The sequence below is a fragment of the Macrobrachium nipponense genome, chromosome 23 (genome assembly GCF_015104395.2).
Source record: "Macrobrachium nipponense isolate FS-2020 chromosome 23, ASM1510439v2, whole genome shotgun sequence".
NCBI classification, from domain to species: Eukaryota; Metazoa; Arthropoda; class Malacostraca; order Decapoda; family Palaemonidae; genus Macrobrachium; species Macrobrachium nipponense.
The window spans coordinates 57,124,379-57,148,993 of record NC_061090.1 but is presented as its reverse complement, the minus strand read 5'-3'; the positions used below and the strand labels follow the sequence as shown (position 1 = coordinate 57,148,993).

General features: G+C 41.4%; 1 pseudogene; it reads left to right on the top strand.

The window, feature by feature from the left end:
* Positions 1–24,615, top strand: part of LOC135201092 (brefeldin A-inhibited guanine nucleotide-exchange protein 1-like) — a 157,938-nt pseudogene that overhangs the window by 1,270 nt on the left and 132,053 nt on the right.

Sequence of the window (24,615 nt, the reverse complement as noted above, 5' to 3'; positions counted from 1 at the left end):
AATTTACAATTTACGTTTCCGACATTTACGGTGTTAGGATGTGACTTGGGAACTGAGAGGCAGTCTTAGTTAATGTTTTTTGATTTGCGCTGACAGTTTTTCACGGGCATGCATGTGTATTTTGTCTGATCCGATAACAGAGAAATAATAAAATTGCAACTTATAATGTAGCACTACCAGCCACCCACCCCCTCCACAGCAAATACGGCAAAATTGTAATCAGTAAACACCCCTATTACATTAGATAATACACAAGTTCTCACACTAACACTAACTGTCGGTTACTTAGCTTTGTTAAGTTGGAAACCGGCTATCTTTTTACAGCATACAATGTGCTTCGGCTGTAAGCTATCTAGCCTAACTTGGCTCCTGGTTATGTAGCCTATGCTAGGTTAGGCAGTGCAGTGTTTAATGAGAGGATGACAAGTTAATTTCCCTCAATTTTTCACATCAATTTTGAAATCTAGACATATCTGCTTATTTAATATTCCACTTCTTTATCTTGTAATGTGAGTTTGGTGATTTGGTCAAACCTCTCATTTTTATTTCTGCTACCTGTACTTCTCAGACAGGTTATGGGACCTTAACAGAATTGTGATTTTTCAGGTAAACATCAGTTCTAATGGTGAAATAGCTCACATATTTTAAAGAACCAGTGAATTAAGACTTGTGTCCATGCTTCAAGCTTGCCATTAGTAGAGAGAAAGTAAGTATACCTTCTCGTCATACATCTGGGGGCGGGGCAATGAAAGTTCAGCATCTTGACCTCTGCATAACCTATCCTAGGATGCAGTTTTCTTTCTGACATAGGGCTTTACCTTTGTAAACTTTAAAATGAAATTGGTCAGATGCTACTGAAAATTAGTACTATGTCCTAACTTATCCTATTCCTACTAACCTAACCTCATCCAAGATGCATTGTCCTGTCTGACTGGACTTTCCCCACCATAGATGATTTTACTTAGAATGCTGTACCATGCCTAACTATTAGGGGCTTCTCCTCCAATGGCTATCTGCTTAACTTTCATAATATTCCACACCACAAGCCTAAGAAGTGGAAGATTTAGGCTTTAGTCTTTCAACATTAACCATCAGTTATCTCTCAGACAATCAATTTTTATCGTATAGTATTTTTTGAAGAAAAGATATCAGAAACATTTTCATGCCTTCAGCAGTTTAACCTACGTTGATTATGACTGTGGGAAATTAACTTGGACATCAATTAACCTAGTTTGGCGTTAAAGTTTCAAGGAAAATAGATTAAATTTAGCTTATCCTTGGTCAGTAATGTAACTTTTTTAGCTTATGGGGCAGCTTGAGGCTTTTAGCTTTAGGATAGTATATTGTGATTTGGTCATATGTTAGGCATTATACAATGTGTAACTTGTGATAATTTGTTTGTCCAGAAGCATACGCTGTCATTAGCATATGTGTTATAGATTTATTTATCTATAAGATCTGTATGTGTAAGATCTCATAAGTGTATTCAGTTCTTTAGGGTAGGCCTATCATTAATAATTTTTACATATATCTCTTTGAATATTGTTAGGTTTTGTCTGTCGTAATAAGTTAGCTGACTGAAAAAGACTAGGGCCTACTATTTAGTGTTGTATATCAGGTTGAGTATGAAAGACTAATTAAGTACTTTTAATCAATAAAAAAGTTCCTTCTACCAATAAATTTCAAAGTGCACCCTTTCAACAGCAAAGTGAATTGCTTGGTATTTCCTTTAGTGTGATTTATGACTGTCTGATAACATGGCCGAGCCTTTCTGTGTGCATGACACCATAGCACTTGGGTGGTTTGTGCATGTGTAGTTTGCATACAAGAATGTTTGTTGTTAATTGATAAACAGCAGATTGATGCTATTGATATGCATTATCCATTGTTTCTCATTTGTAGTTAGTCATAGTAATTGAAAAGAAAGTTGAAATAATTATTGCATGGAGTTTTATCCTGTTGGTTCACTGAAGCAATCACAACAAATTTTCAACTAAAGTACTATAATTGACTTACGTAGGTCTTTTTGAAAGCATAGTTATTAGAACTCATTGTTTACTAGATGCAGGACTGTCTAACAATTGTCATTAGTTTTAAAAAATGGGACAGTTGCAGCCAGTTATAGTTTTACTTCCTGAGTTCATTATAATTTTTTGTGGAAAATTACATTGATGTTTTTTATTGCAGGTATTTTTAAGTTTCTAACATTTCACATTATTTCAGATTATACAAATATACACACACATACACACACACACACAGAATTTTAATCCACTAGAGCACTTTTGAACCTTCAAGAGCAGCTGTGTAGTCAATTTCTCATGTGGGTTTTCCCCCCTCAGTGGGCCTAATGCCTCTCATTTCAAAAAGAACTTCCCTGTTGTTTGCAGCATTCCTTCAGCCTCAGCTGCATTTGTTTTCAGCTCATTTGTTCCCTTTGCTCTCGTCCTATCTTTCATCCACACTCAGTAAAGAATTCTTCAAGCCAGTCATATCACAGAAGAGAAGAGTCTCATCCTAGTTAAATTTTTAAAATTTTGACTGCTTTAACAGTATTTCACTCTCTTTTGCTCTTCATTACAGATTGTTAAGAATTATGCTTATATATTCTTAAATTAAAAGAATTACTATACCTTTTCATCTCCAGCTAAACAGAAAAACCTATAAGTCTGAAATCTGCCGTATACATATACTATTTAATTTGCCATTGGTTCCTGATAAACGTAAAATACGTAATATAAACAACACATATGGGTAAAGAATGATGTTATAGGTTGATAGTAGCCGTGGTCAGCAATCTACAGTATATATTTAGTTTTGTAGATAGGATGGAGCAAAGAATTCTTTTTAACAGTTTAATGGATACCATTGTAAGTTACGATTTCACTGTGACTTGAATACATAAAAGCTGCTTTGATAAATCAGTCATAGTATACAGGACGGTGTTTTTTGGTGTTAAATCAAACCAGGCGTTTAAATATAGTAAATTCATGAGACTGGAAATGGACTATTGAAGTCAGTGTACAGTACTGCAAATCACAGCATACAAATGCCTTCACTGTTTAATAGTCTTTGTTGATTAAACTTATGTACTACGTATATGTATTATCTCTGTCTTCAGCTGGAACTTTGTTTTGAAACAAAGGACAAATGTTTTATGTGTACTACTGTCAAACTTCACCATATAATACTAACATCATACAGTAATCATTGTACACTGTAGCACTGGTTTTGTAGCTAGTAAGTACCTTCAGTTGCCTTGACCTGTAATTCAAGGAAAATATTGCACATGCCTATGTTTTTCTATTTAGAATTCCTTTTATCAAAGGATGGTGCACCATTGTAATTTTTTTATTTTTTTTATTTTGTGATTTTGTTTATTTTCATTGCTTTAACCAAATACAACAGTTACATCAAATGTTTTTTTTAGCTGCTCAGAACTAGTGCTGGAAGTTTAGGAGTATGTACTTTTTCAGTTTTATTGAATAAGCATATTACAGGATAGATTGAAGAAGTTCCATTTTGACTTGGCCTCAGTTTTCCTGTTATGAGTTAATTTTACTTTCCATAATTTAATTTTAAAGCCTGTTCCCACAGTGCCCTATGTATTTTTACCATTATTGTCCAGGCAGAGAATATTGTTCAGACATGACAAAGGCTGGTAACTGAAGTAACTCAAGATTCCATAATTTGTTGTATGCTTGCATGTTTGGCAATAAAAGTAGATCCTAATGTTTGTCTTGATATTTTTATTACTATTTAAAAGCTCATAGATTCAAGAAAGATCCCTGTTACTTATACCGAATAAATAGAATTACGTATGTATCATTATTCAAGAGATCCAGTATCTTTAATCTTTTGGGTAACAGGATGAGTCTAAACTGTATTTGTCAGTTGAATATGAAGCTTGCTATTGACTTGAATTGTTTTTGTGTAGTCAGCTGTATCCCATCCACATAAAAAAAAAAAAAAATTGAACTTTTACTTCATTGGTGGGTGTTGCTAATGTTACACTAACAGCCATTTTTGGTCTGCATTTCATAAGCCTGTACTGTATCATTGTAGGTGGCGAATGTTTTGTCCGTGCAGGGCTTAGTAAATGCTCGGCTAGAAGAGGGGGAAGAATGTAATCTCTGCTTGTAATAGACATTTTGAAGGTTCAGCTTGCTTCTCTTTCTTCCTCCTCCTATTTTTGGGCTCCAGAATGACGGAGCTGCCCCTGCAAGGTATGCCATTTACTTTGCATTATCTGACATTTAAATAGCCTAGACATATCATTAGATATTTTGTACTGAGTGCCATAAATAGTTTAGACATTTTACATGAAAATTTTTGTACCCAATGCTATAATTTATCTTTGCAATACAAGTTTTCTTTTTGTTTTAGTTTTAGAGGATTATTTCCAGTTTCTAAGGTGAAACTGTTGAGGTTACTGCACTTGTCATATGATTTCTTTTTATCTCTTTTGCAGCACATCTAAAGCATTTGCCTTGTAAAATAGCTTACATGATTGTTTTTATCAAAGTTTTTTGTCTACCTTTATTGTCTTGTGTACATATTGTGCTTTCACAAATTATTTAGTTCCAAAAACCCCCCTCTCAATGAGACGTAATGTAGAGATAATCTCATTAATTTCAGTAATTTAGCATTAATCATTTACAGGAACATTCAATTTCTTTTGATGTAATTTTCCTTTCTTTTTACACAGTAGGTGATTCATACTGTATTTATTGAAGAGGAATCTTGATTTTTATGTACTTGTTTGTATTCCTTAGGCCAAGCTCAACGAACTTTGTCCAATGTGACGTCAGACGTGGAGAAACAGCGAGAAAAGTCAGAAATTCGCCGCTGCTTCTCCGCTTCTGACGTCACAACGAACAAAGTTCGTTGAGCAAAGCTCGGCCGTGTGGACGGGCCTTTAGATGGATTTTGAGAATCACATTAGTATCCCTCTGTACAGTACATATTGGATGGAACTTCGGAATGTCAGATATGAGATATGAGCGTATGTGGGGAAATTGAGGAATCGTATCATTATTGTGTTAATTTTGACTCAGTGAATTTGTGTTATTACAATATATTAGCAACCATTTTTTTAGTACTCTAGATATTTGTTGAAAAAACAGAAGTTGGTCGGGCTGGATTTGCAACCTTTAGTACCCTTCTTGTCATGCTGTCATAAGTCATATAAGTAGTGTCATACTGGCAGCATTGCATCTACGTAACCCCTTAGCTCTTGCTGTTCATACATAGATGTATGTATATAGCTATAGGGAGATTCTTAGTTATCTGGCTGGTTATTAGTTGTTATAAAGTCAGAAGCTCTGTGTCTGTAATAAATAAAGTAAAACTACAAAATCTTTTGAGACATCGTCTTCTCTTCAGCATGGAAGAGAAGTTCTGAGAAATGTTTGTGAATTATTCTTGGAGTCTCAGCATTTTTGGTCTGTTGAATTAATTGATATTTTAGAAATTTTAATTATGATTTTTTTCCGGTCATTCACTCTGGGTATTTAATCATGTTGTGTTTAGAACTTGATGGCATTGTTAATGCATGTTCTGTAACAGTAATTTCATTAGTTTGTTGATGTTGTGCTATAGATATCCATTGTCGGAATGCATCATTGGTTGCTTATTTTACTGTGTATGATTCTGCAATATTGTTTTTTACTTATAATTTGCATTTAATTTTCTAGAGTAAATTGAAGCGAATTGTGTACAGTGCGTGGTCTTGAATCCTAATTTTAGGAAGGAGTACTATAGTAAACTCTAGTTAGAAATAAAAGTTAAATGATTAAAGTATTGACAATTAATGAATACATGGATGAAATTGGAAAAGTACAGTGATGTTAAAGGAAGGCACTGGAGTTTATATGGTAGATCAAAAGGAATATGGCAAGATCATTTCTATGTTAACATTGGCTGGCAGTATTGTTTATTCACTATGCAGGAATACTTACTTAACGAGGTCAAGAACTTTTCAAGTGCTTAAAGTGCTTCACTTCACGTTAGATAGTCCCGCATACAGACAGTAGTACTTCAGTTAAGTACTTTGGGGAGTGGGATTTGTAGGGTTCTTGTAATTCAATGATTTCTGGGTATCTTTTTTTTTCCTAAGACATGCCCTGTGATTAGGTTGAGGCTGAACAAAGGATTGTTTGCTACTTTTAAAGAAAACTGGCTTGTGTGCTTTTCTGAATCATGTTAGGTCTAAAAGAAAAGCAAAGAAAATAAATGTTTTTTTTACAGTAAGTAACTGAACATAATGGTGTTGATTTTAAAACTTGTAGTGTTGCAGTTAATATATCTGTTTTAAGGTACGTACAATTGTTGGATGAAACAAAAAAAAGTGTGTTGGGAGTGTGTGTAGTTGCTAAAGGATCTCATAGTATGCTGAAGGTGAGCTTTGTACATTCACTTTGCAGTACTCTCTGGTACTGTATTTTCTATGAAACTGAAACATTGATGACAGGTACCCTCCCTTAAAGTTTTCCTGCTGTATGTATGTCATATTTTAAACCCCTTTGTGGTGGTATGTTCACAGGACTTGTGTACTGATGCGTCTGTTGCATTTTTCTGCTAAAGCATTATTTTACAACTACAGTACTCTTTAAGTTGAAGTGTGGATACATACAGTAATGCTCTTTTTGCCTTATCTAAATACTACTTGCTTTTCTGCTGTAAAGGAATAAAACTTACATAGTACAGTGTTTTCCATTTTAAAGCTTTACTGCCATGAACATTAGCTCTGTTTACAGTATGTACGTATAGTTGTACACTGCATAGGGTGTCCTGTAAGTTTTGTAGTCACTTTAAATGGTTACTCAAATCTGTTAAATTCAATTAGTTTGATTTCAGGATGCAGTAGAATGAACTCAGCTCCCTCCGCTAGGATGTTCATGTTGAGGGCTCTGGAGAGAATTCATGGAGAGAAAGAAATAAAGAGGTCACACCACATCCAGTTAAAAAAAGCAGTTGAGCAGGCTCTAGGTAAGATGATACTGATGTCTTTGTAAATCTTCATTCAAGATAGAGTAAGCATAAGTAGCCAAGATTCTGGAAAAGAGGTCTCAAGAGATGTAATATCTCTACTTTTGATAGATGCGTCAGTTGTTTCAACTGTAATATATGTGCTGTAAAAAGACTATTGCATGTAAATAACAGCAAAGTAGATTGGGTAGCATGTCCCCATGCAGTTATGTTATCTAGCAATGTTGTTAATTCAAAAAATTTTATCAACAGAGGAACTACGTAGTGAACTTGGCGAGTCAGAAAATGTATCTGCTGGTGGACTGTCGGCGGCATTGCCAGTACCAAAGGGAGATGCACCTCACTTGGATGCAGAAAAACACTTCCTGCCCTTTGAGCTGGCATGCCAGTCCAAATCAGCAAAGATTGTTGTTGCAGCACTTGACTGCATACAGGTAATGATTTTGAATTTTGATAGAGATTAAATAGGTTACTTATTTGATAACATTATTTTATCATAGATATTTTTGTTTCTAGTGGTTTTATATCTTAAGTCACTTTTTTATGTTTTCTATTCAAAGAAACTGCTAAAAAGAGTTGGAGTTTTGTGCCTATATTTTTCATAAGAGGATGCGAACTTTGCACCTTTCATATATGGAACATCCCATTCACATACTGCTGCAATGGCCAGAGACTTGGGTAACAAGGAGGATAATCTTGTCTTATGCATTGTATTTTCTGTTGTGTTACTTAGCTATAACTTTGGTTTTGTTAGGGCCCGTTTTTTTGTATTTGATGGAGAGTAAACGGTGGTGGATGGATGGCTACGTGGCAGCTTCATGTCTCCTGTTTTGGTTGAACCACATACAATGTTGTACAACTTGTAGAGGAAGGGAATGTACTTGTTCCCATGGTTTCTCTTCTTCCAGAAGGATAAGTCACCAAAATGCAAACATGATGAGGAAACCAAAGATTTTTTCTCTTTTGAATAAATTATTTAAGAAAATGATGCCTTCCCTTTACATTCCGGATTCTCCTTCTCTTTCTGCCTTCCCTCCCTCTTCCCTAAAGATATTCCTCCCCCTTCACTAAGGTTCATCCTGTAGTTGTGTAGGTTCGGCATTAGGTGGATATGTCAGGGAGACGCAAGAAATGGGTATTGTTGCTCTGTGCTCTGTTTCATCTCTGTCCTCCTCCTTCTCGGATATGTTGCTTCGTCATAATATGAAGAAGAGGAAGAAGCCCAATTCTCATAGGAGGAGATCATCCGTAGGAGGGTAGCACTTCTTTACAGCATCCTGTCGGACCATAGCCGCAACCCCTTTCGTTCCATTTGCTGTACCTCCATTCATATTTTCTTCCATCATACTTTCCACCCTCCTAACAATTGTTTCATAGTGCAACTGCGAGGTTTTCCTCCTGTTACACCTTCAATACCTTTTTACTCTTAATTCTCCTGTAACGCTTAATGACCTGATGTTCCTGCACGTTGCCTTTGGCCTGAATTTTATATTCTTATTCCATTTCTATAGGAAGAAGTCCTGGTAGACATTGCCCAAGATTTATGATAGCCTCAGTTCTAGTAGCTTTCATAGTGTATACAGAGCTGTGAAGTTACATATTAAAGGAATTAAGCTAGGAACTTTTTGGAAGTGTGGTTTTACCATATCTGGATATTCCAGCATCCAGAGGGGCCTTGGATGTATTACTACATATAAATAAGGGATTGCTATATAATTTTTTTTTTTGTAATACAGGCAGTCCCCGGGTTACGACGGGGGTTCCGTTCCTGAGACGCGTCGTAAGCCGAAAATCGTTGTAAGCTGGAACATCGTCAAAAATCCTAAGAAAACCTAACATTTAATGCTTTGGGTGCATTGAAAACTAAGTAAACTGCATTCTTATTGCATTTTTCATCAAAAAAACCCTTAAATATTGATTATTTTGCATTTTTGGTGTCATATTTCATCTGCCTGATCAGCGTTTGTAGGCGTCGTAACCCTGGAAATAATTTCTGAGGAATATAATTGAAAAGCGTCGGAACGTCGTAAGCCGAGACCGTCATAGCCCGGGGACTGCCTGTAATGGGCTTATTGCAGTACTGTGTTCATTTTTCAGTCGTAAAAACTCTTAATAGCATACAATTGACATTGTTTTGTGTTCACACAGAAACTCATCGCATATGGGCACCTCACGGGGAACTGCACTGACCCCAACAATCCTAATAAACGACTGATTGACCACATTGTTGAAACTATATGTAACTGTTTCAATGGTCCTTCCACAGACAAAGATGTTGAAATACAAATAATCAAGGTAAGATTTTGAGTTAATGGCCTGCTTGAATGCGTACATTTGAAAGTGTATTTTTATAGGGCTTTTTTTGTAAGTTGCTGTTACTGAAGTTGGTGATGGGCAGGGTATTTAAAGATTTCTGGTGGTAACATGGATTCTGAGATTGAGAACAATGTTCTTTGGAATTGTAAAAGAATTTGTACAAGATGTAATAAAGCTGGAATTTCATGAATTGTACTCTATATACAAACATTTACTTAATCTTCTTTAGTAAGGTGGTAGTTGAGCTACCTGGAAAAGAATTGAAATTGGCTAATATTTTCCATATGAATTTAAATTTGAGAAGTAGAAAATGTATGATAATTCTTTTAGTACCTCTTATTCTAATATTTTGATAAGCAAGTTTACTTCATAACTAAAGAAGGTTTAAAGGCCAGCCTTGTTTTCATTTCAGGCACTGTTGACTGTTATTACCTCTCAGTATGTAAGTGTTCATGAGGGTACGGTCTTAGTGGCCGTACGGACGTGCTACAACATTTTTCTTGCGTCCAGAGATATGAACAACCAAGTCACAGCAAAAGCTGCTCTCACACAGATGATAAATATCATCTTCACTCGCATGGAAAACCAAGCAGTAAGTTCAAGGACATTTATAACATCAAATAGTCATGATTATTTGGTATTGCTTCAGGTGTTCAGTAGTCAAGTGTGAAGCAATCAGGAGTTTTATGTATGCAGCTTACCAAGTAGTTACATAGCTATAGTTTCTAAAACCGTCGGCAGCTAGAATTTTTGAAATTCGCGGAAGCGCTAGTTTGTTTTGGTCAGGTGATACCCCACGCCCACTATCGGGGGAGTGAGGAACCAACACCGTCCAAAAATCAGTTGTTTCTGCCGGCTAGTACTGTCAACACAGTTTCAGTAGCAGCGGAATTTTTGGAATTCTTTGCCGTCGCTCGTTGTTGGAGTTATTTGGTGAAGTACTCTGAATATTGGAAGTTTTGTTTTCGGTGATAGCTATTTAGGAATTGAAATAGTTTTAAATTTTTTTGCACCGAAATTCACTAGTTTTGAATTGGTCTACATAATGTCAGACACTAGTTCATCTGGGATTAGGTATTGTAGTAAAGGCTGCAATACTAGGATCGCTAAAGTGGGTAATGATCCACATTCAATTTGCACAGGTTGCAGGGGACAGACTTGTACACCAGATCAAACATTTGGGGAGTGTATTAATTGGGATCAAAGAACTTGGAAGATCTTGACTAGTTACACGAATAAGTTAGAGAGAGATAAAAAGAGAAAAGCGGCTTCTAGAGCTAAAGCAAAAAGCTTAAATAGTCAGGAATTGTCTGATGATAATTTGTATCTTTCTGAACTTTCCATCCGTACCCGATGCTGTGGCCAATTTAGAGGCAAGAGTCGATCAAGAATTTTTTTATCATGCTCCAAGCAATGGAGAAATTAGGAGCGTCCATGAAAACTCTAATGGACAAGGTAAGTGGTGAAGTGAGTGCAAGTGTAAGTGTGGTGGAGGAGGTGGCTGTTCGGCCCACTGATTCTCCTAGGCAAAGGTCCCTGTCAAACTCCCCAGAACCTGGGAGGAGGCATACTGGTAGCCCAAGGGAGGTCAGTGGGGTCTGTCCACGAGCAGTCGCCCCCTCAGGCGATTCTGTTGACAAATCCCAGATCGCAACAGAGCACCATTGGAAAGGCGTCTCTAAAGGAGCACTGCTGTCGTCTAGTGCTTTCAGCTCCGGGGAGTCCTCTCCCAGGCGCCAGTGGCGATTCCATGACGAGTCCCTTCCATTGAAAAGGAGGGCTCGTAAGTTGTCTCCCTCTCCAGTCCCCTGTAAAAAGGCTAGCCCTTTACGGAAGGAACAGCCTTCGTGTAGTTTTTGGGATTCTCCAGAGAGATTCTCTCAGGATACGGCAGGAGAGGGACATCGTAGTGAGAGGATCACATTCTCTAAGTTGAAGTCGTCGTCAAGAAAGTCTTCCTCTAGCAGGCGTTCAGAGGTGAAGAGTACGGGGAAGAGTAGACTTCTGGAGGTGTCTTCAGCACTGGTCCGCATCTGTAATACTGAAGGACAGGTAAGACTGCCATCAGTCACTCCTGTAATTCCTGAGACTCCTGGGAGACATCTTCAGCGTTTGGAGCATGAGAACCTGCCGACTCCTGAGCGCCCATCGGCGCCACAGTTTGCCTGCTCGCCAGAGCAGCCTTTGGCACCCGGAACTTCCGCGGCGATGCTAGAACAAGCTTTGGCTCCCGAGCGTCCATTGGCGCCCAGGAATACAGTTGCAACTGAGCGTCCACTAGCTCCCGAGCGCCCACTAGTGCCCGAGAATCCACGAGCACCCGAGCGTCCAAGAGCGCCCACTAGCGCCCGAGCGTCCAAGAGCGCCCGAGCATCCACAGGTATATATGCAACCAAGTGCACAGAGGGACCAGTCTGAAGCACTCGGACAGTCTATGTCATCAATTTCAGCTTCGGGCCTACCAACAGGACTTCAGGTGATGGCTGTCCCTGATCATTCTCTGTCAGCCATCCAGAATAAGTTAGACCGCATTTTGGGCTTTATTCAATCTGCGCCGCCCCCTATCCAACCTGTAGAGACCTTATCACCTATTTCTTCAGCCGAAGAAGAAGAGAAAGGAGAAGAGGAGGATAAAGAGTCTTCTCTCACTGCCTACAAAGCCTTGCTTTTTTACTTTGTAGACAATTTTTTAGATTCATTCTTGCCAGTAACCCCCATGTCTCCAGTGTCTTCTTACATGAGGACAACCAGAAGACCCAGGATACTCCAGGGAAATTACCGAAACTAGTACTGTCCTTTTCGGCTCGAAAAGCGTTAAAGGAAATTAACCTTTGGCTTGAGGATAAGAGGGATCAGGGCAAGGTCAACTTCTGCTTCCTTCCTTCTCGTCTTTCAACTAGGAGACACTTGTGTTACGAAACTGGAGAAGCTCTCTCTTTGGGTGTGTCTGTCTCCGCCCAGGGAGACTTCTCCGCGCTTATTGACTCGGCGAGAAGATCGGCTTTCAACTTGGCCAAGATAATGTTTACGGCGTCAGAATTAGACCACCTCATTAAGAATATCTTTAAGGTATTCAAAGTTTTTAGTTTCCTGGACTCTGGACAGTAGGAGCCTTGGGACGTAAACTGAAAAGCTATTCAATGTTGAGTGAGGAAGCTTTTACAGACATTTCGGGAGTGATCTGTTTAGATAAGGGGATTAGAGATGGTTCCGCGGAACTAGCCTCTCTCTTCATGTTAGGTATCCTAAAGAAGAGAGAACTATGGTGTTCTTTTACATCCAAGGGGGTATCTCGTACCCAAAAGTCTGCCTTGTTGTATTTGCTCTTGGATAAGAAGCACCTGTTTCCAGAAGAGACAGTAGTGCTAGTTGCCTCCGAATTGCAGAAGAAAGCAATACAGGATCTTCTCTCGCAGTCCACTAAATGGACTAGAGAAAATATCCCTAGTGTACGCCCCTTGCCAGCCAGCCGAGGACAACCTTTTCGGGGCAGGGGATTCGGTAGATATTTCCCAAGATCAAGGGGCAGAACCCGTTTTACCCTTAAATCTATTAAAAAATCCTCAACCAACCCCTCGACCAAGAAGTAGTGAATCAGTCCTTCGTGTGCCAGTGGGAGCGAGGCTCCATCAGTTTTGGGAAGAATGGGAAGCAAGAGGGGCAGAACCTTGGATCGTAAAGGTTTTAAGAGAAGGATACGATATTCCGGTCAAGAGAAAGCCACCATTATTAGGCTCTTCGATAGCTTTTGACAGCTTACTCAGAAAATTCAAAGAAGTTCATCACCGTTTCGGAAGAGGTTTTGTCTCTCTTGCAAAAGAAAGCAATAGAGTTAGTAGAGGAGCCACTAACACCAGGGTTTTACAATCGTCTGTTCGTTGTCCCCAAGTCATTGGGGGGATGGAGACCCGTATTGGACGTAAGCACTCTGAACCTTTATGTGCAAAAGACAAAGTTCAAGATGGAGACGAATCAGTCTGTCCTTTCATCAGTCCGTCAAGGGGATTGGATGATCTCCATCCATATGGAGGACGCATATTTTCACATCCCAATACACCAAAACTCAAAGAGGTCTCTGCATTTTGTCTTCAGGGACAAAATATACCAATTCAGAGCGCTGTGTTTCGGGCTTTCGACCGCATCACAAGTGTTCACCTGAGTGCTAGCTCCCATTGCGAATTGGTTACATCTAGTCGGGATAAGGATATCCCTTTACTTGGATGATTGGCTTCTCCGGTCACAAACAAAGGAGAGGTACACGGAGGACCTTCAGAAAACCCAGAATTTAGCTCAGGATCTAGGACTGTTAATAAACAGACGAAAGTCGCAGTTACTCCCCAGTCAGGAATTAGTCTATTTGGGGATGAGGATCAACTCAATGAGTTTTCGGGCTTTTCCATCCCCACAAAGAATCGAGTCGTGCCTACAGAAGGTAGTGAAATTTTTAGTTCTTCAGGAATGCTCTGCAAAGGAATAGATGAGTCTTTTGGGCACTCTATCCTCAATAGAACAGTTCGTGACACTAGGGAGACTGCATATGAGGAACCTACAGTTCTTCCTCAGAGCGAATTGGAACAGAAAGAAGTTTCCAGACTCTTTTGTGTTCCCTATCACACAGGAAATAAGAGAGGACCTGCAATGGCGGAAGTTAAGAGACAGACTTGCGGAAGGGAGATCCCTCCTCCCGCAGAGCCCCAACCTAGTGTTCTTTTCAGACGCATCAGATCAGGGTTGGGGAACGATTCTGGGGGAAAAAGAAGTATCAGGCGTTTGGAATGCAGAACAAAAGCGGTGGCATATAAACCGGAAGGAACTGACCGCCATCCACTGGGGATTGCTGAAGTTCGTGGACGAAGTTCGCAACAAAATAGTAGCGATACACTCGGACAGCACGACAGCGCTCTCCTACATAAAGAAACAAGGAGGGACACACTCGTTTTCTCTTTACGAGATGGCAAGGAACCTGCTGGTATGAGCGAATTGGAATCAAACCACATAATTCCGAGGTTCGTTCAGGGGAAACTGTTCTTGCGGACGAGCTGAGCCGCAGGAGCCAAGTACTTCACACGGAATGGATGATGAACCCAGTGGTATGCCTCGAATTGTGGAAACTGGGGGAAACCTATGATAGATATGTTTGCCACAGCAAGAAACCATCATCTCCCCCTTTACTGTTCACTAGCCCCGGACCCGAAAGCATGGTCGACAGATGCGATGCTTTTGGACTGGTCGAACAAAGACTTGTACGCTTTTCCTCCATTCAAGATGGTGAGAGAAGTCATCAACAAATTTGGAACGCATCAAAAAGTTTCGATGACTCATTGCTCCATTCTGGCCAGTGCAGAAATGGTTTCCAGATCTTTTAGATCTTCTAGTGGATTGGCCAAGGTTACTTCCTCAGAGAACAGATCTACTCAGACAACCTCACTTCTGGAGGTTCCATCAAGGACTATCCACTCTGTCTCTAACCGCTTACAGACTGTCAGACAACTCTTACGAGCGAAGGGGTTTTCAAGACAAGCGGCGAGAGCTATTGCGCAGTGCAGAAGGGAATCTTCAAGTAAAGTCTATCCGGCAAAGTGGGCTGTGTTTAGAGCCTGGTGTAAAGAGCATAATGTTTCGTCTTCTAAAACAACTATAACAGAAATAGCAGATTTTCTTTTATATTTGAGAACAGATAGAAATTTGTCTACTGCGACTATCGAAGGCTATAAGGCGATGTTGGGATCTGTTCACAGAGGATTGGAAGTGTCGTCGAATAGAGATCTTGCAGATCTCATCAAGTCCTTCGATATAGAAAAACCCAAAGGTTCGAAGATATTATCTTGGAACCTAGATGTAGTACTTAAGTGGTTGTCGGAAACTCTGTGTGAGCCGTTACAAAGAGCATCGTTGAGAGATTTGACAAGAAAGACCTTATTCATAGTAGCCCTGTCTACAGCTAAAAGAGTGAGTGAAATAAATGCCATGGACACGAGAATAGGCTTTGCACAGGGTAATGCAGTTTGCACATTAACCTTGGGGTTTTTGGCAAAAAACGAGATCCCGTCCAAACCGTGGCCTGGTTCGTTCAGTAAAAAAAAACCTCATGGACTTGGTAGGACCGGAAGAAGAGGAGAGGTTGCTCTGCTCGGTCAGAGCTCTGAAATGTTATTTACAAAGGACAGAGAAAGTTCAGGGCCCGTCCGATTGTTTATGGTGTTCGGTAAGGAGTCCGGTGCGCCCGATGTCTAAAAACGCCCTGGCATTCTTCTTATGTAGCGTGATTGTAGATGCTCATTCACAAGTGAAAGAAACCGACCTTAATAAACTTAAAGTGAAAGCTCACGAGGTAAGAGCAGTGGCAACCTCTCTCTCGTTTAAATACAATCTCTTTTTGGACTCGATTATTCAAGCAACGTATTGGAAATGTAAATCAGTGTTCGCCTTGCATTACTTGCGTGATATTGAAACAGTATATGAAAATTGCAGTACCCTGGGTCCGTATTTAGCGGCGGGCACAGCATTGGGTAAGGGTGTGTAGGAAGTCCTACCTTCCTAGCCTATCTCTTCGCCTTGAACGAGGTTGTTGAGTTTTTTTACTGGAGCCTGGAGGTACTATGGATGTACTAGGAGTACCCTACAGTCAAGTGTAGAGTTGGGTATGAATTTTATGGTTATGGTTGAGGTGATATGTTTTTTACTCTGGCAACATTTGGTTATTTGGTACTGCGCCCTGGGCAGGGGCATCCTTTGGTTGACCATGCTAGCGACGGACATTCCTTAGCTGCATGGGTCCCACTGTTTAGAGGACAAGCCATGGCTATACCACCACGTCCCCATGAGTTAAGATGAGTGACTTCCAGAGGCAGTAATCAACTGTTCAGCTCTCTTAACAGGTAAGGAACCAACAAGCATCTGCATGGATGCTAGCACTAAATATATATTTTGTATTTATTAGATTTTAAAAAGTTATGAGCATATCCATGGATCCCACCTCCTACAATGTGGCATTCAGCTATGTAACTCCTTGGTAAGTTGCATACATAAAAATGACTTTTTTATGATAAAATAAGATTTCATACATTCAACTGCCCTGTCAGATATATACTTAGCTATAGACTCCGTCGTCCCCGATAGAAATTCGAATTTCGCGGCACACGCTACAGGTAGGTAGGTCAGGTGATCTACCGTCCCGCCGCGCTGGGTGGCAGGAATAGGAACCATTACCTTCTAGAACCAGATTTTCTCTATCGGTTGGAATGTGAACATACGTTGCGGTTCCTCCTGATTTGATTTTCGTGTTTCATGGCCAGCGATCTTCTGGGCTGTCTTTGCAGGGAATTACTGGGTCTTCTTTGGTTCGGCATACGCTTTTATTAACTTTTTAATGAATTTCGCTTCGAAATTTCGAAGAAAATATTAAGTGAAACTACCGAATTTATCGGTAGACACTCACATAGTTTGCAATAAAGGGAATTATTAATATTTATTCATTATTTCATGTAATAAAGGTTACAACTTTATTGAGGAAATATTAAACTCTAATTTCCTCCACTTTAGGAAGTCAGAAAAGCATATAACTAGATACGCTTACTTTAGAAGCTTTAATAGCGTTTGTGCTAACGAGCAGTTAGAGTATTAGCAGTACTAGTAGTTGTTGCATCCTCATCACTTTCTTACTCCACAGAAACTACAAATTTATATATGCAAATTTTAAGATAATGGATGTAGCTCAAAAATGCGAGCTCTTAAAAGGTAAGAAGTGAATATAGTGTTCCCCATTGAAGGGAGGAGGGTGTTCGGTGATCAGCTCTGTCTCGCTCCCAGGTCTAGACCTCTTCCAAACTCACAAGCCCAGAGGAGAAGGAATGTCGAAAGCCGCACGGAGGTTTTCAGAGAATCCCCACCGATCAGGCGTCCCTCGGCAGACTCTGTAGATCCCAGACTGCCAAGTTCGCCATTGGAAAAGCGTCCTAAAATAGTCGAGGTGCGTTCCGATCGGCTCTGTCTCACTCTCAGGCCTAGACCTCTTCCAAGCTCATAAGCCCAGAGGAGAAGGAATGTCGAAAGCCTTAAGGAGGTTTCAAGAGAATCCCCACCGGTCGGCGTCCCCTCGGCAGGATCTGTAGTAGCGTCCCAGACTGCCAAGGATAGCCGTTGGAAAGGCATCCTAAAACAGTGTTTTTTCGTTCATCCGAGTCTTCATCGAAAGGAAAATAGGGTGGAGTTCTGACAAGATGTCGAGACCTTCTGAAAGATCGTGGAAATCGCCAGCTGGGATTCTAGCCCGGAAAGTTTTTAAGACTATCCACCTGAGAAGAAGAAGAAAGACATTTATTCATTAAATCCTCCTTCCCTAGATCGGATATGGAGAAAAGAAGATGACGCTACGAAGATCCTAGGAGAAAAGGCAACAGTAGATATCTTCGTTAATAGAAGTTTTGAAGAAGGATCCTCCCAGGAGATAGGATCGCTTCCTTCCGTTAAGAAATCCGTTCGATAGAAGTCTTTGACAGCTCGGACGAGGCGGCCAGGCGCAAATCGCTGACAAGGCGAGAGGATTCTAAAGAGGCGCCTGAAGCAGCTGAAATGAGGCACAAAGCGCCTGAAACGAGACGCAAAGAGCCTGAGGCGCCTGAAACGAGGCGCAAAGTGCCTGAGGCGCCTGAAACGAGGTGCAAAGCTCTGAAGCGCCTGAAAATGAGGCGCAAAGCGCCTGAAGCGCCTGAAATGAGGCGCAAAGGAGTCTTAAGCGCCTGAAACGCTGAAGCGCGACTGAAATGAGGCGCAAAGCGCTGAAATGAGGCGCCAAAGCGCCTGAAGCGCCTGAAACGAGGCGCAAAGTGCCTGAAGCGCCTGAGATGAGGCGCAAAGCGCTGAAGGTATAAACCAGGATCTTCATCGGATATGGAGTTAGAGCCTGATTTGCGGGAAAGGTGAAAGACATTCGAGGCCGTCTCCTGATAAGGACGGGAGTTGTTGCACAGGCGGCCGTCGCCCTTCTTTCAGGATAGTCTTAATGCAAGTAAAGGCAAGAGCAAGATCGGCTTTTTTCCTGGCGGGGATTCAAGATGTAGCACAGGCGGCCGTTAGCCCTTGTCAGGTGAGAATCGGTACTGCTAAAAGCTCTTCACCTTACGGAAGGAGGCGCTCTCCTCCGGTTGCTCATTCTTCTCCCAACTTGATGGACAGGAAATGATAAGATAGATGGAATTGGGAAGCCAATAAGGGAGCAGGTCTCTCAGTTTATAAGACCTTAGCGACTTTTTTTTTTTTTTTCTTTTTTTTTTTTTTTTTTTTTTTTTTTTTTTTTTTTTTTTGAAAAAAATTAGTTCATTACTAATAGACGATATTAAAATCTTCCCCTTCTAAAAATAATGCAACCAACCAATTACAGAAAGAGTGGCAATCGTTTGCAAATTGAACAAGATTTGTACGAGCTCTCATTCATTGATTAGAGGCTCTTCCAGATAATAGAGGTGTAGAATACGGCCTTATATCCAAGAGAATAAAAATTTGAGGGGATTCTCTTTCGATCCTAGGGTTTTCATTGCGATCTCTTTCGACTAATACTAATTCGTGTTTATTGACAAAAGAACGAAGAGGGCAAGTTTCCATTCTCGCTCTGCATAGGAGAGGAAAGAATGTAGTAAGAAGACTTGGTAGTATACGACTACTAAATGACAGGTCATATACGTATACCATAGTTGCCTTTGTAGTTCGCTACGGAATTATCTATATCCTACAGGATTTTCCTGGTAAGGACTTCGCTTAAAAAAAAGGTTTACAAACAATACCTACTCAGCTTCGGTATTTAAATAAGGTTGCTTGGCTTAAATTTGCATTATTGAGAGCTTCCTTAGGCTCGAGAATAATTTTATTATATTCCTTCATTGAATGAAGTAAACTGGCAACTCAGGATGAATGCAGCCAGGCACGCGAACGAGGACGGCCGGGCTGTCATTGTAAGGCCAATACAGTACCATCCAGTTCTCGGTCATGAGTAGTCGGTTACATCTCTCTCTCCAAACGGGATCGAATGGTTAACCGTATATTCCCCCTACAATCGTGGGACTTAGTCTCGAATGGAGGGGATAGTTAAGCTAACATAAATCAAATATTGTCTGCCTTTTGCTAAGAAGCTTTCAATAAGAAAGATATTATAACCTTTCAATGCTGTTTACCAGTAGGTAACATTATTAAAGGACTCTAATGCAGCAGAACATTATATTAATACAGTGGTACCTCGAGATACGAAATTAATTCGTTCCGAGGCGGCCTTCGTATAATGAGGTTTCGTATCTTGGAACACATTTACATGTAAATGGCTAATCCGTTCCAAGCCCTCCAAAAACACCCCTTTATTAAATTTCATAATAAAGCTAAATTGACCTTATAAACAATGAAATACTACAACAATTTTGTGGACCATTCAATACCTAAATTAAGAATAAAAATAAAAAACCTGTAAATAAAGTGTATATTAGTGTACAAGAAATATTATTACTGTAACGTAAAATGTGGAAGCTTACCTTTCGAGTGAGACTATCTCCGATAGTGGCGGCAGAGGAGGAGGACAAACGGCAGATAACGCACGTAACGTATGGTACACTTAAACTGTTTATGAAAACACACAAAAAATTTAAGTGGAAAACCATAAAACTAAATTTACGAAACACCTTATCAAAACCTGTAACACTAACTTGCAAAAATCTAGAAATTACGTAAACATTTTTTTTTTTTTTTTTTTTTTTATTTTTAACTTTTTTTTTACTTTTATGTAGGCTTTTTTTTTTTTTTTTTTTTTTTTTTACAGAATTTCAACTTCATCACCCGCTTTTCAACGTTCTGTTTTTCATCACTTGGTTCTTCCTTTTTGCTTTCAACTTTCTGTTTTTTATCACTTGGTTCTTCCTTTTTGTTTTTGCTTACTCCTGCTAATGCTGAAGGCCTCTTTTAAAAAAAATAACGATCCAAGGAAGATTGCTTCTGCCTACTTTTCACAATGTTCCTGAAACGACTCAAGCAAACGTCATCGAACTGCGCAAGCATACGACCTGTGTGAGCCTTTTCGGGGTGTCTTTTTTCGATAAACAATTGCACTTTATGAAAAAGCGCCTAGAATATCCTTAATTTCTGCGTTGTCATAGGCTGCTCCTCCTTCCTTCCTCGCCGCTGCTAGAGAACTCCTCTTGAACGACGTTAAGTTGCATTGGCCTCCAACTCCTTCAGGTCATCCGTCGTAAGCTCCTCTTGGTGCTCCTTCTTGAGAAGGTCGTTGATGTCGTCCTCGTCGACGACCAGCCCCATGGACTTGCCGAGTGCAACGATCTCATCAAGATCTGGTTCCAAAACAGTTTCGGGATCATCAACTGTTTCTGACTCTGCAGTACCAGCTTCGCCCACGTCGAATCCCTCGAAAGTCTCTGGCGGATACGGCATCAGGCCAGAGTTCCTCCACGAGGAATTCAAGGTTCGCCTCGAAACCTCCTGCCAAGCTAGGTCAATGAGTCGGATGCAAATGACGATGTGAAATGCTCCTTCCAAAATTGGCGCAAGGTGAGGTTTGTGGTATCGGTGATGTCGAAAAATCTCTTGAAAAAGATGTTTCGTGTACAGCTTCTTAAGTTCGCTATCACTTGCTAGTCCATGGGCTGGGGGAGAGAGGGGTGGTGTTGGGCGGAAGAAAAAAGAATCTTAACGAAGGAATACTCCGCTAGGATATCTTCCTCGAGGCCAGGAGGTGGGGAGGGGCATTGCCAACCACCAGCAGACATTTCAGGGGAGGCGTTCTCTTCCAAAAAAACTCTTCACAGTCGGGCCGAAACACAAGATTTACCACTCCGTGAACAAAAGCCTCGTTACCAGGCTTTTGCATTAGCCCTCCACATCACTGGAAGCTTCTCCTTCAGCACCTTGTGGGCCTTGAAGGCTCGAGGAGTCTCAGAATGATACACAGTAGGGGCTTCACCTTGCAATCCCCACTGGCGTTTGAACAAAGTGCGAGCGTAAGCCTGTCTTTCATAGGCTTATGCCCGGGTAGCTTCTTCTCCTTCCTGTGTGATGTACGTCGAACGAGGCATTTTTTTCCAAAAAAAGGCCAGTCTCATCACAATTGAAGACTTGCTTGAGAACTGTAGCCTTCCTTGGTCATCATATCGTCGAAAGTCTTCTTAAATGCTTCGGCCGCTTTCGTGTCCGAGCTGGCAGCCTCCCATGAACGGACCACGAATGGATGCCAGTCCGTTTACGAAATTTCTCGAACCAGCCATGCGAAGCCTTGAAACTCTGGGGTTGGCGTTGAAGTCCCTTCCCCTCCCTCGTCTTACCGCCTGCGCAATCAAATCACCGAAAATAGCACTGGCCTTGTGAGCGATTGCTGTCTCCAGTACTGTATCGCCAGCGATTTCTTTGTCTTTTATCCAGATGAGGAGCAGCCGTTTCCTATCTCATCGTGCACATGGCTCCTCTTGCTGGACAAATAGTGATGCCCTTCGATGGTGTAGTTGCGTTTGATGGCATCCTTCTGTTTAAGGATGGTGCCTATTGTCGACGGATTACGGCCGTATTCCTTTGCGATCACATTCAATCGTATACCAGCTTCGTACTTCGTTATGATCTCCATCTTGTCTCTCCAGAGACAGCATGCGCTTCTTTCCGTGAATTTCAACTTTCTTGGGACCCATGAATACGTTATTTAGTATTGTGTTTCTTACCGAACAATTATAGAGCCGTGATTTCCACGAGCGGCAGGATACTAAATTCACATTTAGCGCGTCCGGCGTCGCCAAAACACTGGTGGTGATGACGTCATCTCCCTCACTCGCGGGAGAACCAGGTAACAAACTTGCCCAGGTGAATCCAATTCTTTTCCTGCCGGCGCCCGCCGGTGAACATCGGTGGTCGGTGCGGTTGGATGACTTTGCTTCGCTTTTTTTCTTGTGAAATGATCTTCGGAATTGGTGAAGTACTCTTTTTTGGCGTTGTTGTTTTATTTTGCTTTTTATAGGCGTTGCCATGTCGGATTCTAGTCCGTCGGGAGTTAGGTTTTGCATCTCAGGATGTAAAACTAGATTATCCAAGTTAGAATATGATTCTCACATAAATGTGTTAATGTGTGGACAGGTTTGTTCAGCAGATCGAAACATGTAACGAGTGTACGTGATTGGACTGATTCTCAATGGAAGTTTTTTAGTTCATACCTCGGAGAAATTAGCTAAAGACAGAATTAGAAAAGCAGCGCTTAGGGCAAAGTAGACTTAGCTCCGCTTCGTCTTGCGATGCTCGTTCCTTCTTTGTTTTTTCCTCAATTGTATGTCTCCTTTAACTACACCTCTATTCCTCTACTAATCCCGCTTCTCCGGCTTTCCCGTTGTAGTTTCTTCCGACACCATTGCCAGTCTGGAATCGAGGCTAGATCAGAAAATTTTCGGTAACTAGCGAATACGGTTTTGCAACTTGGTAATTCAGTTAAGACGTTTTTGGAGAAAAGCGGCTTCAGGTAAGATTGGTAGTTGAGGGTGCGTAATGTCTGTCCTGACACGTCTCCTAGACAAAGGTCACTGTCCAGCTCCCCCGCAACCGGGGAGAAGACATACCGGAAGTCCAAGGGAGTCGATCGGAGGTTTGCCCACAGACAGGCGCCTCTCTGTTGAGCCTGTTGGCGCCTGGGCAACAGGGTCGGTTAAGCGTTGGAAAGGTGTTGCGGTCAGACGCCTTTCGAATGATTCAAGCGATTCGTCTCCGGTCGCGCGGCGCTCTTGGCGAGATTCGCCCGTTTCGCGTCCTTAAAGAGGCGTTCAGGCGCCGATTCTTCGCCTCCTCCCCAGTCAAGCGGTATAAGTGGAGACTGAGAGTAGGGTTGCGCGCGACATTAGCGGGCTCGTTCGTCGCCTCAATCTGTGCCTTTTTCGGCTCCATCTACTAGTAGAGATTGTGGTTTTAGCGCTGTAGCTAGCAGTTTAAGGGTGTTTCTTTAGGCGCTTTTCGTCTGTTACGCCTGATGCGCCTGTTTCGCCTCGAATTTCGGCGGCTCCGAGCGAGGCGCAAGTAGTTTTTTCCGCCTCCTGCTTGAACATTTAGGGCTCTTCCAAGCCTACGTTTAACTGTTTTTGATTCGTCTCTGGCGCCTTTGCGCAAGCAGTTAGAGATGTTAAACCAACTGGATGAATGAGTCCAAGGGTGGTTCGAAACCTTCAGATCCGGTTGTAGTTCCGTCTACTTCTTCGGCGGTATCGGAGAATGAAGAAGAAGTAGAGGAGGAGGATTCACATCACCTCTCGTGTTATTCACGTCTCCGTAGATTTCTTCTGGTATCTTATCCAGATTATTTTGAGCAAAGCGGCCCCGCGCTCCCCAACTTCGACTTTTTGATGAGGAGGAAAACTTCAGACCCTCTCCTCCCAAACATTGTTCTATCTAAAGCGGTTAGACATTCGTTGAAAGAGACGGAGAAATGGATGTCTATGAAAAGAGACTTAGGGAAGGCTCTTTTTGCTTACCCTCCCTCTAAGTTGCTTCGTAGAGGTATAGGTTTTATGTAACTGGGGAAGCTCCTTCTCTGGGAGTTTCTGCCTCCTCCCAGGGGAGACTTCTCCAGTTTAATCGACTCCTCTAGAAGATCTGCTTTCGCCGCAGCGAAAGTTTTCTTTACAGCGCCTGAGTTGGACCACGTTGTAAAGAATCAATTTAAACTTTGGAAGTCTTTACTTCCTTGATTGGACTATTGGCGCTTTAGCGGCCCAAGATCGAAGACTGTCCTTCTCTTTCTCAGGAGTTAGCGGAGGATTGGATTGGTGTTCTGTCCTGTGCGGACAAATCCATTAGGGATGGATGTGATGAGTTAGCTTACATCATCGCCTTTGGTACACTTAAGAAAAGGCAACTTTGGTGCTCCTTTGCTTCTAAAAGGGTTACGTCCCAACAGAAGTCTGCTCTCTTGTTTGCTCCTTTTGTGAAAGATAACCTCTTTCCAGACGATGTAGTGTTGTCAATTTCGTCTGCGCTAGATAAGAAATCTACTTCGGATTTACTGGCACAGTCTACTAAGAGACCTAAAGCTCCTGTGGAGACTGTTCCTTCGGTTTCTCCTCTGACCCAAGCGCCTTTTCGAGGGAGAAAACCCAAGCGCTTCTTTCGGCCGAAGTCGAATTTGCGACCTCAGTCTAAGGCCTCGGCAAGCCAAGGTTAACAAACCTTCCAAATGAAAGCTCGGTTTCTTCATGCACCAGTGAGCAGGCTGGCGCTGTTTTTGGGAGGAATGGGAAAACAGAGGAGCAGAAGCCCTCTGGGTAGTGCAAGTACTCAAGTTCGGCTATCGTATTCCTC